This window comes from Triturus cristatus, chromosome 5_2 (genome assembly GCF_964204655.1).
Source record: "Triturus cristatus chromosome 5_2, aTriCri1.1, whole genome shotgun sequence".
Classification (NCBI taxonomy): Eukaryota; Metazoa; Chordata; class Amphibia; order Caudata; family Salamandridae; genus Triturus; species Triturus cristatus.
The window spans coordinates 568229757-568245849 of record NC_140588.1 but is presented as its reverse complement, the minus strand read 5'-3'; the positions used below and the strand labels follow the sequence as shown (position 1 = coordinate 568245849).

General features: G+C 44.4%; 1 long non-coding RNA gene across 3 annotated transcripts in view; it reads left to right on the top strand.

Annotated features, from left to right (window-relative positions):
- The window catches only part of LOC146825649 (uncharacterized), a 208450-nt gene extending 194845 nt beyond the window's left edge, over positions 1–13605 (top strand). For 2 of the 3 annotated variants that reach the window (XR_014961895.1, XR_014961896.1), the window contains exon 5: positions 11032–11490. This is a non-coding gene — a long non-coding RNA (uncharacterized LOC146825649). Of the gene's footprint in view, positions 1–11031 lie in introns of all 3 variants that reach the window. The other variant, XR_014961897.1, reaches the window with a different exon arrangement.
- Positions 13606–16093: the final 2488 nt, after the last annotated feature.

The following is a 16093-nucleotide window of genomic DNA, read 5'->3' as shown; positions in this document are numbered from 1 at the left end:
AGCGCTACTTTGACGAGAATGTGGGGTCTGTGTCATCAGCGATCTCATTGTGGGAGGCGTTCAAGACGGTACTCAGGGGAGAGGCCTTGTCCCTTATTTCCCATTCCCGGAGGCGCGAGCGGGAGGAGGTGACTCGTATTGAAGCGGAGATAACCGAGTTGGAGGGTGATCTAGAATACGGGGTGACGGATGACAAATTGCATGTTCTTCGCCTCAAGCAATCGGCTTATAAGGCCCTCGTCACGGAGGCGGCCAGGGGCCTCAGTAGAGAGCAACAGGGGAGATTGTATGATGTGGGTGACAAGGCTGGTAAATTGATTGCATGGTTGGACAAAAAGGAGAGAGCGAGTCGAGTTGTCCCGTTGATTGAGAAACAGAATGGTGTGTGTGTCACTGAACCAGAAGAAATTGTCGCCTGCTTTGCAGACTATTTCCGTGGGGTGTATTCCCCGGTGTCCTCCCGCTCTGAAGAGGATTCCCACGCCCTGCTCAGGGATATCGCGCTGCCTTCCCTTTCGGAGGAGGACAGAGTGTCGTTGGACGCTGCTCCAACCTCCGAAGAAATTGCCCTCGCCATACGATCGGTCGCTTCCGGCAAGGCCATGGGCCCTAATGGTCTTCCCATCGAGTTGTATAAGTTGCGACCGGATGCGCTGGCGCCACATCTCCGTGCTATGTTCCTCGCGGCCCACTCGGCGGGTTCCCTCCCGCTAGACCAGCGTCTAGCTACTATCGTGGTTATCCATAAGGAGGGGAGGCCACGGGACCGGGTCACATCCTATCGGCCTATTTCGTTATTGAATGCAGAGCCCAAAATCCTCGCCAAGGTGTTGGCCAATCGGCTGGTCGGCGTAGTGTGTGACTTGATTCACCAGGATCAGTCCGGCTTCATCCCTCATCGCAATACAGCGCTTAACCTGCGGCGTTTGCATGGGGTGCTCGCACGTGTCCCGTTCATACGAGAGCCGGCCATTTTGGCGTCCTTGGACGCCACTATGGCGTTTGACACGCTTGAATGGCCCTATATTTGGGCGACGCTCGCGAAGTTTGGGTTTGGCCCAGGATTCATCAGTTGGGTAAAATTGTTGTACTCTGGCCCGCTGGCGCAGGTCGTGGTCAACGGTAGAGTGTCGGCCTCGTTCGAGCTGGGCAGGGGCACGCGGCAGGGCTGCCCGTTATCGCCGCTCCTTTTCGCGCTCGCTTTGGAGCCCCTGGCGGAGTGGCTGCGGTGGGAACCTTCTATTCGTGGTCTCCGCTGGACCCCCGAGTATGAGGACCGCGTATCTCTATATGCTGACGATATCCTTCTGTACCTGGCTTCCCCACGTAAATCACTGATAGTGCTGGTTGATGTATTGCATTCATTTGGTCTTAACTCCGGCCTTATCATCAACTGGGCTAAATCGTGCGTCTATGTTCTCTCTGGGGAGGACCCTATCCTTCCGCGGGGCTGTCCTATCCAGATCGCCCCGCAGGGATTTCGGTACCTGGGTGTCTTCATTACCCTGGACGCGGAGGCCCGATATAGTCAGAACTTGCTTCTCCCCCTCCAGCGCCTGAAGGAGGATGTTGCGCGTTAGAGGCGCTTGCCGCTCTCGCCGCTCGGCCGGGCGGCATTGTTCAAGATGATGTCGCTGCCGCGTTTCCTGTACGCTCTGCAGAACACAATGGACGTCGTCCCGGCGCGCTACTTTCGCGAGGTGGAGAGTTTGCAGCGCCGACTGCTCTGGGAGGGTAGACCGCGTATCGCCTTGGCGAAGCTGACGCTCCCGTGGTATGACGGGGGGATTGCCCTCCCGGATATCAAACGGTATTATTGGGCCTCCCAGCTAGCTGCGATTAATCACGGCCTGTACGGGCCCGCTCTAAACCCGGCTTTTGAAATGGATAAGATTTTACTGCCGGGTGGTGATTATAACCGAGCGCTGTACTCCGGCTCGCTTGACGCACGTCTGACGGGCCCCACTCGTGTCATGGTACGAGTGTGGCACGCGGCTAATGTGGCGATGGGGTGGAAAGGTCGTTTGACCCGGGCGTCGCCACTATACGCATCTGAGCAGTTGGGCTCCCTGTGGACCTCGAAGGGCTTTGAAAAGTGGGACATGATAGGCATCAGCAGGGTGGGTGATCTCTGGACGAGGGGGGGATTCAAAACGTTCGAGATGCTACGGACAGAATTCCAGTTGCAGGACAGGGAGTACTTTCGGTATATGCAGATCCATCGTGCGCTATGCTCCGTATTCCCGGACGTTGCCTCCATCCCGGAGTATTCCCCTCTGGAGGATAGAGTGCTAGATGGACATGTACCGGACAGCACGATTTCATTGATCTATAAAAAACTTATCAATGACCGCTCGGGACTGCTGACTAACCTTCGTGAGGCATGGGTGGCCGATGGATTGGAGCTGGATGACGAGGACTGGGTATCAAAATATGTGGTTGAGTGGGCCTGCACACCTATTCTTTGTACTGGTGTATATAATGAAAGATCTAAAAAAAAAATTTTTTAATTATTTTAAGCGTGCTTTCACGCTGAGGGATGTGAGTCTACGTCCCTATTTGTGACAAGAGTTGAAAGAGGTTCTGGAAGGACCAGAGCCTGCGTGAATCACAGCTAGGACCCTAAGGTCTCAATAAAAGTAAACCGAAAATATTCAAAATGTGCAACAATTATTCAGTGAGACAAGATTCAAATTGTGTAAAATCATTAAACAAATAACAGGTTTTGCCACTGTTTGTTTTTATATTTTGGCTGGTTCAGTTTGTACTGTTAGCATCACAATACATCAATAATAGTATATGTATATTACAATCCAAATCAAATTAAATTGTTCATCCATTGTAACATAACAGGTCCCAATGCATTTCGGGTTGATTTCTAACCCTTCGTCAGGGGATATATACGTTCATAAACAACAATGAATAATGAATGACGTTGCCCTCTTTTAAATTCTTTCAGCCTCCAACCGGAGCTACAACAAAAGCCACATAAATACAATTAGTGTAATGACATACTTGTTGAGTTTATAGGATTTGCACTCGAGAGAAAATCGTAGAAAAAGAACCCTCATCAAGTGGTTAGCGTGTAAAGAAAGTGAAATCTCGCCAAAGTGTGTATGTCAAAGAAGCTATTTAAAGAGAGAGAGCGTAGTGCTCAAAGTCAGAAGATGTATGCTTACCGCAATGTTAGTTAGTCGTGCATAACCCAAAATATCTGTAAGAGAGCGTAATTGATGAGCTCTTAGTAAAAAGCGTGCCTCAACTTAAAACCAATGAACAAACACTAAAGAAACATAAACTACGCGCTGACTCACCCTGCTGTGCCGCTTGAAGTCGTGAAAGTATTTAAATGTCTGCCGGTCGATAAGACGATTATGTCTGTGAAGAACGAAACCACGGGTCAGCTTATCAAATATCACAACCGAGTGGTTGTAGCGAGATATATAGGCTTAATGTACAATGAACGCTGCCGCGTCTCACCTTTCTAGTGAAGAGTTAGTGCTTCTCAGCTTAACTTCCGGGAATCGCAAGCTATCTTCAAGCGCATGCGTGTAAATGGCGATTATGTCGGTTTTATTGAGCGAAGTGGTGCACAAGTGACACAAACGAAGGACTAGCGCAATGTTAATGTGACGGAAATAGAAAGAGTAAAAAACGGTGACTCTTCATTGTCTGCCAATTTCTTGACAGTGTTTGTGCTCAAAAATACTACGTGTAGAAACTGATCTGAGGCATATGTGAAAGAAAGAAAAAGTAAAAAAGAGATTGTGTAAGAACAAAAGTGACATTTAAGTGGTTATGAAAAATGGGTAAAGGTTGGGAAATCATTGAAAAATGAAATACTGAATGAACTAGATTCCGAGTGCAAATCCTTTACAAAGAAATGGAATACATGATGTAAAGAAACTTTCAAATGAAGCATAACATTTCTTAATGATCATTCAGACCACCCGGGATCACCGTTCCCAGGAATTTTATCCAATATGTCTCTCTACATGAAAGAACTGTGTTCATATCTCTGTCTGACTGTATGAGAAGACGTTCCAAAATGGTGAATCGTAGTTGGGGGATAGTATGAGGTGTGTTAATCCAATGTGTAACCAAAGAGGAGGTCATGTTCCTATTACGAATTCTGCTCTTGTGTTCGATAATTCTGGTCTTAATCTTACGGCTCGTTCTCCCAACATATACCAAGCCGCAAGGGCATTTAATAGCATAAATGACCCACTCAGTATTGCAGTCTGATGTATGTTGTAATGTGATTGTTTTTCCTGTGTGCGGATGTGTGAAAACTTTGCCTACAATGACATTGCCACATTGCCCACAGTTGTAGCATTTTTTCATCCCTACATTGTTCGATGTTTGAGGTTTAACTTTGTTTTTAAGAAGATCCCTCAAATTCTTCGGTCTAGTGTGTGCAAACATAGGGGGATCCTTAAACAACTCGTGAAAATCAGCCTCCTGTGCAATGATATCCCATCGTTTGTAAATGATCGATTTGATGTTTTTGGATTGAACAGAGTGTTTTAATACAAAAACTTCCCGTTTAGGAGAGGCCTTAGAGATAGTAAGAAGTAGATCTTCTCGTCTTTTTTGTGCCACTTTTTGTTCTGCCTCTAAAAGAATATTATCAGGATAACCCCTGTTTTTGTATTTAACCAATTGTTGTTTAATGTCCATCTCACATTGGTGGTTGTCTGAAGTAATCCTTTTGATTCTCGGAAGTTGAGACACCGGTAAATGTTTCTTCAAAGAGTATGGGTGGGCGCTGCTGAAATGCAGTGCGTTGTTGACATCTGTGGGTTTCCTGTATATCTTGGTGATTAAGCCATGGGTAGATTTGTGAATTTCAATGTCCAGAAAATTAATCTTGTCCTGTTGAATATCATGGGTGAATTGTATTCTTGGGTTGCACTGATTCAACTCGGCGATACTCTGCTCCAAAAGAGTTCTGGAACCCTTCCATATGACTAAGATGTCGTCGATATATCTCAAGAAAAGAGTTGTATTGGCTCGCCAGACTGGATTATGTAAGATGTGTAAATGCTCAAAGTAGAGAATGGGTGGTGGGCGCACTCGTTTTTTAGGAGATAAACTGAGATTATGACGGTAGGCGTGCAATATTGCCTTATGCTTGCGTGGCACGTAGTATGAAGGAAAGGGGGTGGCCTAGTATAAAATTTACCAGGACTGCAATATGCACAGCTATAAAATTGTTTCAACATTTAATTCATTTCACTTCAAAATAAACAATGATCATATGCAATTTTATCATGTGAGCTTCCACGATATACAAGATCATTCAATGTGTATACATTTATACAGTAATAAACACAAGTTACTAATGAAATAATTTTTCAAACACCCAATGCATTTCGGGACATTTGTAGTCCCTTCTTCAGGGGTAAGCTGTTGGAGAAGAAAGGAGAGTGTATGTCAGAATCTGCACGGTGCGTGAACAGAATGTCGTGTTTTTTAATTTAATAATGAGGTATACGATACCTTTCAGTAGTTCACATGAGTTACATGTTTGTATTCTGTGGAGAGAGTTCAAGACAATGAAAGTATAAGAACAACTAATCTCTCTGTGAATTAATAATGATAAATAATGCAAGGAGCCCCGATTTCGTACCTGGACAGTTATGTCATTTTACACGATTCTCATGTTGCTAACGAGGAAGAATCTGCAGAAATAAAAACTCTATATTAACTACGTTGTGTGAAGCATTATGTCTGGATACACTCAATGCTTAAAGCCAAGCTCACCTTAATAACAACAGTTCAGGTGGCGGTGAAAACCGTTACTGGAGCAGTATGTTACTGATCTGAAAATAAAGGACAAACCTTACATTCCAGTCAAATTTTTAAGTGCAAACCCATAGAAATGGGGTCGTAAAGTGTAACGTCCTTACCGATTCGAAGAAACGTTCGTGATGAAGTATGTCTCGGTCGAAGTTGGTGGTTCATCAGTATCAGGTGAGTAAATAGTCGCGCTGTAAAGCGTGGACATAGAAACTAAAAAAAGACTACGAAGCACCATGATCGCGAAGAAAGATTCGAGCGTTACCTCTGCGCTCAATACAAATCTACGAAATCTATTCACCTTAAGTGCAGTGTATAGATCATCTGGTTGAAAAATAGAATGTTATTAGAACCATCGAAAATGGTTCGAATAATTTTCAGAGTAGAATGAAGACGCGATGAAGCATGCTTAGTGTGCCCGGGTCGTATGTCAATAAAGTTCTGAAAAAAATGAAACCTGAACGAATGTTGTTGATGGATGTATATAAATTATGTGACCGCCAGAGTGTACCTGGCTTCATAAAATAGTGTGAGTGAGCGTAGTTTATGCGCTGAATGTCAGCAACAGTATATCAATTTAAACATAATCAAATAATACATATGAATCATATGGTCAAACATAACGTCAACAAATATAAAACATGATCATAATCAAATATTACGTTTTATGGTCTATGTCTAAGGGAGTTCAGAAAAAAAGAACCAGTGTGTGGGGAAATATATGTGCGTGTAATGTCAGGTAGGAAATAAACGTGGGTTGAATGCATTATAGGTTAAAGTGCTTTCATATTGAGTCGGGGTCCCAGGGTGGAGTACAAGTATCAGATATGAATATTCTTTTAAAGAAAGCAAGCCATCTCAAATTTGTCGTTGAGTCCGTGCGGAGTAAGAGTTTTAAGCTTCTTAATCCAGAATGCCTCTCTTTGTAAAAGATACTTTGAATTGTCGCGATCTGTGTGTTTTGGTACTTCTTCGATGATCTGAAATTTCAGTTGGGCAATTTGGTGCCGTGATTCCTCCCAGTGTGTCGCTAAGCTAGACGTCGTGCTTTTGGTGCGTATTTTGCTTTTATGTTCCGTCAATCTGATTTTCATTTTCCTCTCTGTTTTACCGACGTATAGTAGCCCACAAGGGCATTTTATTGTGTAAATAACATTTTCTGAGTTACATGTTGTGTTGCTGTGAATTTTAATTTTTTGACCCGTGGATGGATGCAATAAAGTATCACCTGTTATTACATTGTTGCAATGTGTGCAGTTCCAGCATTTCTGTGTGCCTTTACTTGGTTCAAGAGACCTTATTGGTTTTTGTTTTTTGGATAATAATTCTTTCAAGTTTTGGGCTCTTGTGAAGGCGAATAGTGGTTTCTCTTTGAAGAGATCTTTGAAGTCCGTTTCCAATTGGAGTAAGTTCCAGTGCTTGTTGATAGTTTGTTTAATCTTCCTGGATGCTGTGGAGTATTTAGAGACAAAAACTGTACGTGTGCTCGTGTCTTTTGGAACTTTCTTCAGCAACTCTTCACGTGGTCGGGTCTTGACTTTGTTTAGTTGTTCTAAAACAAGTTTCTCAGGATATCCTCTGTCTGTATAGTTCGTTATTTGTTGATGCCATGTGGATTCACATGCCATATCTGTAGAAGAAATTCTTCTCGTTCGCAAAAATTGGGACACTGGTAGATTCCGGATCAACGAAGGAGGATGGAAACTGCTGAAAAGCAGAGCATTATTTCTGTCTGTTGGTTTTTTGTACACACTCGTTTGTATTTCGCCTTGTCCAATGTCAATCCATACGTCTAAAAAAGCAATAGATTTGCGGCTTATTGTATGAGTGAATTGAATTCGAGGATCGATCAGGTTTAGTGTACGTATGTTATTGATAAGTTCTGGTTCTGACTGATTCCAAATGAGGAAGATGTCGTCTATGAAGCGTTTGAAGAATATAAGACCTTCTTTCCATGTGGGGTCCCGGAGGATATAGTCATGTTCGAATTTTGCCATATACGTATTAGCGTATGCTGGTGCTCCTGGAAATCCCATAGATGTTCCATTTAGTTGTATGTAGAACTTTTCTTCCCAACAAAAGTAGCTGTTTTGTAAGCAAAACTCCAGTAGTTGTATAATGAAATGCTTAGGTATTTGTGTATTTTCTTGTTGCAATAAAGCCCATTCAACTGCTTCAATTCCGTTAGCATGTGGTATCGAAGTGTATAATGCTACTACATCAATAGTGCATAAAATCCAATTTTCTGTATTTAGGTGATTAAACATTTGTAAGTTTCTCAGGAAGTCCGTAGTATCTTCAATGTAAGTCTCCCAATTTTGAACAAATGACTGTAAGAATGTATCGATAAACCTGCCTGGTTTTTCAAATATTGAGTCGCATCCGGAGACGATAGGTCTAAATGGAGGATCCATCAAATTTTTGTGGATCTTTGGTAGTAGGTAAATTTTGGGTCTCCTTGGGAAGTCAGTCCAAAGGTATTTTTTGGTTGGTAGGTCAATCCAATTGAGTTCTTCCGCTTTATCCAACATGAGATTGAGATTGTTGGAAATTTCCTTTGTAGGGTCTTTATCAAGTCTTCCATAAGTGTCTTCGTTTGTGATGTGTTCGAGAACTTTCCTTTGGTAATGTTCGGAGTTCATGATTACTAATCCTCCCCCTTTATCTGCTTTTGATATTGTAATTGTTGGGTTTCTGGCGAGTCTGATTAAAACACTTTTTTCCGCTCTACTCAGATTGTTTGTTTTACTAGAATATTTTATCTTTTTTAGGTCTTGTTGTACCAATAATTCAAATGTGTCCAGAGTTTTGTGGGACACTGGAGCAACAAAAGTGCTCTTTGGTTTGAAAATTGGGAGTGATACATCTGTAGTAGAGTTATCCGATGTGTCTTGGGGGCAAATGTTGGTGAAAAAGTTACGAAGTCTCAAGATTCTCATGAATTTATATAGAGCTACTTCTGTCTCCAATTCTGTGCTGTTATAGGTGCTCACAAAGGACATGCCTTTGTTCAGTACTTTTTCCTCGAACGATGTTAGTTTTAGAGAAGAGATATTTATGATGAGGCTTTTGTTTGGCTCCTCAGGCCCTTTTTGCTTTTGTCTTTGTCCTTTTCCTCTCCTTGTTTTTCGGTACCGCTGATTGTTTTGGTTTGACTCTTGTCTGGGGGTCTCCCTTGCTCTCTGCTGGAGTCCAAAAAAGAAGATGAAGAACCTAAAGTGCTAGGTGTTGCACCTGACGAACTTCACACAACGTAGTTAATATAGAGTTTTTATTTCTGCAGATTCTTCCTCGTTAGCAACATGAGAATCGTGTAAAATGACATAACTGTCCAGGTACGAAATCGGGGCTCCTTGCATTATTTATCATTATTAATTCACAGAGAGATTAGTTGTTCTTATACTTTCATTGTCTTGAACTCTCTCCACAGAATACAAACATGTAACTCATGTGAACTACTGAAAGGTATCGTATACCTCATTATTAAATTAAAAAACACGACATTCTGTTCACGCACCGTGCAGATTCTGACATACACTCTCCTTTCTTCTCCAACAGCTTACCCCTGAAGAAGGGACTACAAATGTCCCGAAATGCATTGGGTGTTTGAAAAATTATTTCATTAGTAACTTGTGTTTATTACTGTATAAATGTATACACATTGAATGATCTTGTATATCGTGGAAGCTCACATGATAAAATTGCATATGATCATTGTTTATTTTGAAGTGAAATGAATTAAATGTTGAAACAATTTTATAGCTGTGCATATTGCAGTCCTGGTAAATTTTATACTAGGCCACCCCCTTTCCTTAATGCTCAAAGTAGGCCATAAAAGTATTTGCGTACGCTGGGGCTCCTGGAAAGCCCATGGATGTGCCTGTGATCTGAAGATAGTATTTGTCCTTCCATGAGTAATAACTATGGTACAATGCGAAATGTAGTAATTCCAAGAGAAAGATGCTTTTTTCTTTGGTCAATGATGTGTTAAGAAGTCTCCATTCTACAGCTTCGAGGACTGGGTATCGGCGGTGGCCTCCCCGAAAGAGGTGGCCATACCGGCCCGCCTTCGCTTCGTCCAGCTCAAGGTACTCCATAGGGTCTATGTCACGGGGCCAAGGCTACTGCGTATGGGATATGCTGTAGACGGGCTGTGTAAGCGTGGGTGTGGTTCTTTGGGGACCTTTTTCCATATTTTGTGGGAATGCCCGGAGGTGGAGCGATTCTGGCGTGGTGTGCATGAGGTCCTGCGGGTGGTTACGCGTGTGTCGCTGCTGCCCGAAGCGAGGAGATGCCTGTTGAATGTGTGGGAGCCAACCGACTACTCGGTACCACAGACGCGGTGGGTGACTCTGGGATATATGGTGGCCAAACGCGACATAGCTCAACTGTGGGGTTCCCAGAGGTCCCCGACTGTCTCGGCATGGAAGGATAACATGGATTGGTGCATGTTTCGGGAAAAAGTGGTGTATGTTGCGAGAGGTAAGCCTGGGACATGGGTGAACGTATGGGGCCCCTGGAACGCCTACCGCGGGGGAATCTGTACCCCGCCGTTATTGCCCGATCCGTCACCGGCCCCATCCCCTTAGCCAGTCTATCTCCCCGGTCCCGGGCACTGAGTCCACCTAATCCCAGTCTTGCCCTTTTTCCCCCCCTTGCTACTCCTATGGATTGGTAGGGTCCCCCCCGCTAGGGGAGCACATGCTGCTGTTTCCGATTGTGGGTTGCCTTGTGGATTTGTTCTTGTGTTGTTATTTATATTAAAATGAAACCGTTATGTGTGCTCGGATGGTGTGGCTACCACCGCTTCTAACTCCTGTGCATTTCCCTTCGCCGCGGCATGGGCGCTATTGTTTGTATCCAATGCTCCTCTTGCTTGCTAGCGGCCGGCCTGAAGGTTGTAGGCCCATCTCTGTATATTTTTTTAATTTTGTAATAAACGGTTTCAAAAAAAAAAAAAAAAAAAAAAACTAGATGGCTTGTTTATAGATGCAGGAATCTATGAAATAGAGCAAAAGAATAGTAAAGTGGGAATATGAACAGCATGTGCTTTTTGTAGCCCTCAGGGAATAATTTACATAAGAGGAAGTAAGGGAGCTTTGTATATGCTCCAACATGTGGCTCTAATCCACACCTGTGTTGTTAAATAGGTTTTTTTTGTTGTAAAATAATTTTGCATGTGAAACCTTATTTTACATCCTAATTGTATTATTTTGTGTTTGCAAACAGCCCTGAAGAAGCGCAGTGGAGCGTGAAACACGTGTTGGCTTCGTTTTATCTGACTACATAAGAAATATAAAAAACTACAAAAGAAACGGAACAAGAAGACTTATTGTTGTATTTCTCAGTGTTTGGTGTGTGTATGTATATATATATATATATGTATATGTAAAACAATGTCTCCCGTACTCAGTGCAAGAGGTTCCAGTGCTGATGATGTTGAAGCTGGACTGAGATCCGGACAATATGGGTTCTTATAGACCTCTTTCTATGATAAACACTGATGTTACATTGTTGGCCAAGGCACTGGCTAACAGACTGAACCGAGTTGTGGCTTCTCTGGTTCACCCTGATCAGTGTGGTTATATCCTTGGATTAAACACACAAATGAACCTCTGCAGACTGCACCACGTCATGGGCATGGTGGCAGACTCGGATTTAGAGGCAGCTTTGGTAGCGTTAGATATTGAGAAGGCTTTTGATACATTAGATTGCGATTCTGTGCATGCTGTGTTGAGCCACATGGCCAGTACTGATCCAGTAGCTAGAGTACGTGCAGGTTGCTGTTCCTCAGTGCAATGGATTGTAGAGAGAGGCACAAGACAGGGGTTCCCCCTTTCGCCATTATTATTTGCCCTAGCAATGGAACCACTTGTTTGCAGACTCCGTGATTGCATGGGGCAAAGGGGGCTCTCAGTGGAGAATACTACACATGTAGCATTTATGTATGTTGATGATATTCCTTTGCACTTGTCCCGACCTGCAAAGACATTACTTGTCCCCCTTCAGGAACTACACCACTTTAGGGGTCTATCTGGCCTTAATGTTACCGACCCCAAACGGCTCTGTTCTCATGGGCAGCATATGCCACAGTGTCCCATGAAAGATTGAGAGAGTTGGACTGAGTGGGAAACCGATAAATTCAGTTAACGGGGTATCCAGATAGCGTACACAACTGCACAAAGATACCCCTATAACAAGGGCAGAGTGTCAGAAGGGTTGGAGGCATTATCTGTCTCTGTGATGGGCCCCGTGACGCTGGCAAACATGGTGTCCTCCCACTCTGACTATACACCTTACAGAACACGATACACTGCATCCCACATATAGAGTGTTTGACACAATGCTGATCACCCTAGTGTGTGCCAATAGAATGAATAGTGTACAATTGGAACACATAAAATGAAACAAAGTGGAGGGTGGAATGTGGCTACCAGATTTGGAGCTATATTAGCTAGTGTCACAGCTTCAATACACAGCGAAGTGCTGTGGCGAGGGAGAAAACTGGGAGAAGATACTGCTGGTGGTCACGGTAGAAATTGGCATGTTGCTGAAGTACCTAATGCAGGGGACCCACCAGGGCACTAAACTTCCCACACTGGTCATGAGAGTTACAGCAGCCTGAGCCATGGCAGTCACCAGAGTACTTTGCAGACTGCTATTTTAAGCACACTTCGGCTGGACTGGTTTAAACTCTTTCAGGACATAGATCGAGCCATGCCCTGTAGATGTGGAGGGAGAGATGGAGGATGCATCACAATGGGTGACCTTTTTCCATTCCACACATTTATAACATTCGAGACCTTTAGTGTAGGCTAATTCTTGCAATTCATTAAACTAAGTAACACAGCCCGAGGAATTTGGCCAGGGTTTTCGGATGCACCTCCGGTGTCAATCACACTAGAGACTATACTAGAAGGTGGCGAAACCCCCCAACTAATTTCTAGATTCTACAAAGCGTTGAAGAACAGAGTGAAGCCTCCAAAGGCGGTCCATCTAAATTGGGAGGACAATATATACATGATAGCTAGAACACATCCTTCCCCCACCCCCCCCCGCCCTCACCCCCGCGGTTCCGGTTCAAGCTAATTCACTTCAACGTACTGCACAAGACTTATCCGATGCCGATGAGTCTACATAGGATTTTCCCTTAATGCTCCCTGGCCTGCCCTAAATACAATGCAGACAACACTACCCATATACATATGTTTTGGGAGAGTAGGCCAGTGAAGGTCTATTGGGGGACGGTAGTAAAGGTGTTGTGCAGAGTGACCCGTAAGACCCTTGCTCTTGATGTAAAATGGTGAATACAGTGGCACCTCCCAAAGCCCAATAAGTTCAAAATGCCATACAGGGTCACTGCATTGGGCCTGGTGCTGTGGAATAGACACCTCACCATTCATTGGACCTCAGTAAGAAGGCCTTCCTACGAGGCCTCAAAGCAACAGACACACAAATGATGGATGGAATTCAGAGAAAATCAAACATTCCCCTCCAGTCAACAGATCTGGGTTAAATCCATTGTTCTTTTTCTCACCATGCCACCTCAGTTTAGACCCAGCCATATGCAAATCAGTCTTGACCCTGTTCCTCATGGGAACGATCCAACCCAAATTGCCAAGCCAGGTCCTCCCTGCACCAGAAACAAGCTTTTTATATTTGCTGATCCCCTGTACTATACGTCTATCGGTTTTCTGCTGGATATAGAGTATAAGTATATTGCCAATGTGTTGTTTGCTAAATGTGTTTACCTTCTCTGTATTCGGCTGATTGTCAAACTTAATTGGAAAAATAAATGTTATGAAAAAAGATGGTTTTCATAGGAGCATACCTCATTTGATCCCCCACCTACAGTGCGAAAAGGCTGTCCTTCCCCCATCATGGGCATGTGTTTCCACAGGCTTGCCCCCCAATCCTGCGCTGCGACCTTGTGCATCCACAGGACTGCCTTATTGGCAGAAAACCATGTGTCTATATCATCTCTCACCATATAGCTGGGCAGCAAGTATTGTGGTACACGGCCCTCATCTGTTCATGAGACACTGAATTGCTGCCACCATTGTTGCTGAACTCAGCTGTTTGGTTGACCGGAAGGTCCAGCTCTTTAAGGCTCATTTCATAAGCTATTCTTTTCTTCTCCAAGGCCCTCTTGAGCAACTGCCTCCTTCGTTTTCAGTTTGACCATCTGCAGCCTAAACTCACTTTCAGCTTTCCTGTCTGCTAGTTCCTTTGGGGGCAGGTTGTGGGTGAAGATACTGCTGCCAGAGCTGGAAAACCGATGGATTTAGGCCCAGATCTCTGTACTGGGGTGAATGTATGACATTATTCTGCATTCTGTCCATCAATTGTTCTTTTTGCATTTGTCACCCCGAGTGGGACGGGTATGCTCAGACGCGATTCCCGTGCTCTCCATGCCACTGTAGTCAAGCTATCCTGGCTAATGAGGGCTGAAAGCCCGAAACCAGTCCTAGGATGCTTGTTTCCAGTTCAGGGAGGACCTGGCCTGGCAGTTTGGGCTGGACTGTTCCCATGAGGCACAGGTTCAAGACTGATTTACATATGACTGGCTCCAAACTGGAAAGGCATGGTGAAGTTATGACATTGTTCTGCATTCTGTCCATCAATTGTTCTTTTTGCATTTGTCAGCCCTGGATCTGGCAGGGGGCCGCACTTCTTTGCGTCTTTCTCTTTCTTGTAGGGCCACAGTCAGGGGGCTGTCATCACCCCTCTCCTCCTCAAAGTTCACCTCCTCATCCTGTGCTGCGGCCTGTAACTAGTGGGCATCCTCCCAGACTCTGAGGGCTTTATGTAGCTCCTACGTCTTGGAACTCCTGTTTTCTGGAAGCCTTCTCTCTGTGCAGAATCCTCTGAGCTTAGCAACAGTGTAGCTCTCCAGGTTGTTGAGCTCAAACTCCATGCATGCTGTAGTGAGTGTCACAAGTGCACAAAGTCAGATGGAACAAAAGTGAATTTGGAAAAAGCTAAAGAGACCAATCAAGGAGAATTTTTTAAAAAATAGGTCAAATCTGGTATCTAGCTATTTATAGGGGATTTTAATGTTACAGAAAATCACGGAATGGCACTGTACAAACACAAGTACTGAATCTCACCGCAGAACACCAATGTGAGAAGTTGTGGGTTTTTTTGGTGGGGGTCTGTACTCTTTTCAAGCAACACCCACAATTCCTGTCCGGGTGAACAACAAAAGTCACTAAACTAACCTGTGCTTAACTCTCTGGTAGCTTGGCACAACAGCAGTTAAGCTTAACTTAGAGGCAATATGTAAAGTATTTATGCAACACACAAACAATAATAGAGTGAAAATACAACATAACAAAAATCCCACACCACTTTAGAAAAGTAGAGTAAAATTAGTAAATAAAATGATACCAAAACACAAATCAAATCAGTACAACTAGAGATATGCAGTCACAAGGAAAATTGCTTAGAAGCTAGTAGTGGCAAATATGTTTATATGGTCGTGCTGGAGCCTGACAAAGTCACAAGTTTAGGCCTACAGCAATTGAGGGCAGTACTGGCACAGGACCCAGCTTGACCTGCTGAGATCGTACCATGTGTCCCTGGAATCAAGATGCAAAGTCTGTTGCCTTGCCCTGCATCGAGGAGCTGTTGAGTAGAAGCTACGATTAATGGTCCTGCGTCGAGATGCATTATGCTGGGTTGGTGCTGGCGAAGCCGCTGATTTAGGAGGTGCTATGCTGGCGTCGAGATGCATCGCAGTGCTTCAGGTCGTAGAAGCCCCCTGTCCAGGGCTGAGTTGCAGAGGCTTGCATTGAGATGTGTTGTGCTGAGGAAGCTGCCGATCAGGAGCTGCGATGCAAGGTCTTGCATCGAGCTATGGCGCACTGCATCTGTTCCAGTGAGACCTCCAGACTGGAGCTGGTGATGCGAGGACTTGCGTTGGGATGCACTGTGCTGCATCAGTGCTGATGAAGCCCCCAGTCAGGAGTCTGCTCTGTGTCTATAGCTCAGAACAGGAAGCCAGTTGACTGGCCCTTGGAGACACTCTGGTAGTCCTGTGCTGAAGCAGCTAGGTGGGCAGCAGGGCAGTCCTTAAACAGCTGGGCAGTCCTTAAACAGCTGGGCAGTTTTACTTGTAGAGTCTTTAGCTCCAGGAGTGTTCTGAAGAATGGGTCTCAGGGTCCAATATTCCTTCCTGGTGCAAGCTTTCCATTGGGAGAAACAGTGTGACTCCCCCCTCCCGCCGCCACATCTGGTTCTGGAATTTCCTTCCTTCCTTTGCCCAGACTCCTAGGTGTCCGGAGTAACA